Source organism: Oncorhynchus keta, chromosome 23 (genome assembly GCF_023373465.1).
Source record: "Oncorhynchus keta strain PuntledgeMale-10-30-2019 chromosome 23, Oket_V2, whole genome shotgun sequence".
Classification (NCBI taxonomy): Eukaryota; Metazoa; Chordata; class Actinopteri; order Salmoniformes; family Salmonidae; genus Oncorhynchus; species Oncorhynchus keta.
In genome coordinates this window covers 36,362,316-36,364,403 of record NC_068443.1, presented here as the reverse complement: position 1 = coordinate 36,364,403, position 2,088 = coordinate 36,362,316, and positions in this window count along the sequence as shown.

Below are 2,088 nucleotides of genomic sequence, written 5' to 3'. Positions count from 1 at the left end.
CACTTGACGATCCATTATTTTCCCTGCATATTTTTTGTAGTAGGTTTAAGGCTATTCCTAAAATTATTTTTAAATGCTTCGTTCAGGGGGTTTCCATGTTGCATTGGACGTTCAGCACTGTCCACACTGAAGACCAATATAGAAGTGACTATGCATTTCACACAATGATATATTAAAAAGAAAACAGTGTTATTGTTTGAAACATTTTTGTCTCCTGCACACCTGTTTTGTTGCACCTACTGACATGGGCAATTAAAATAAAGAATGTGATCCTCCATGTATTTAAAAAAAAAAAAAATCTGCGTTTGTGAAAATAGAAACCGATACGATGCCAAATAAATGGTAACTTTGGACCGTAAAAAAAAAAACTTCACTCTGCTTGTTGTGACAAAGACTTTCACATGATACATAGCCTATTTTTTTCCACGCAGGTAGACTTTGCTCATCGTGTTATTGATATACGTTGCATGCAGAATGACAGCACACATTTACTCAAACGGGTGTAAAACAAACTACAATCTCGCTTTCCTGACCATTTTTATTTGTTGTAAATGATCTCTTCAAGTGGTTGTCTTCATCTACAATTATCTGTTCCTCTCAAGGTTTCTTCTCTTGCCAGTATTGCTCTGTGAATGAGAAGCGCCTAAACTTAATTTGTAAAAAAAAATATTAAAAAAAATAAAAGAATACAACTCCAGCATAAAAACAAAAATGGTGCAAGAAAAGGTAGATGGGACTTTGTGACAAGTCTAACAAACCAGTTATACTAGCCATCACATCTTATCAATCATCTCATGCCAGGTTGAGACCCAATTGTTTCTGTCTGCTGACCCACCGTGCTTCTACACCTGCATTGCTTGCTGTTTGGGGTTTTATTTGAGGCTGTGTTTCTGCACAGCACTTTGTGACATTGGCTGATGTAAAAAGGGCTTTATAAATACATTTTATTGATTGATTGATTGATTGATTGATATTTGTGCACCAGCACTGCCTGTGCTGTTCACCCTATCTCTGTACATAGGATATTATAACCATAGAATGTCCATGCACAAGAAGACCACGTTTGATCAAAATCCAAATGAAGGAAATCATTTCTGTCGTGTGTGTACCATAACTTGGACGATGAGTAAATTACAAGTCAGCCCTTCTCCTGGTGATGGTATTGAGTCATACACGTTTAATAGAAACCATAAAAAGGAGTGACATCGCCACCTGTGGGTAGAGAACGAGAAAAACAGCTTTCCACCGTCCTATTTGTCCAGGTCAAAAGACATAAACCATTTATGTGTGTATGTGTGTGTGTGTGTGTTGGTATATACTGTGTGTGAAAATATAAATAACTGCCATGGCGGTGTAGGCAGTGTAATCTGTACCCAGCAGGCTGGTTCCCCACTGTGTGAGAGCCAGTGTATTGTTCCTGCAGCGCAGCAGATAACAACTCATTAACATACAGAATCATTTGGCTGCAAGAGCCACTCTGCCATCCATCTGCACTGAGCTGATAAATCCGCTCACATGCGCACGTGCACACACACACATGCATGTACACTCACACTCACACACTCACCACACACACACACACACACACACACACACACACACACACACACACACACACACACACACACACACACACACACACACACACACACACACACACACACACACACACACACACACACACACACACACACACACACACACACACACACACACACACACACACACACACACACACACACACACACACACACACACACACACACCCGCACGCACGCACACACAGACACCCGCACGCACACACACACAGACACCCGCACGCACACACACACAGATACCCGCACACACACAGACACACACAGACACACAGTCCCCCCCCTGCCTTTTTCTGTCACTCTCTCTCATGCACTTCTCTGTCCCTGTTTTCCTGTTTCTCTTTTTGGACAGTATGGCTGCAGTCTCTGGGCTGCAGGTAAATGTTTGGCAGTCGAGCCACAGAGTTAGTTATCGAGGTCGCAGTCCAGTCAGTCATAGCCTGATGTGGAATACTGGAGGGGTCCAAGAACACCTGGGTGCCTCCGCTTTACT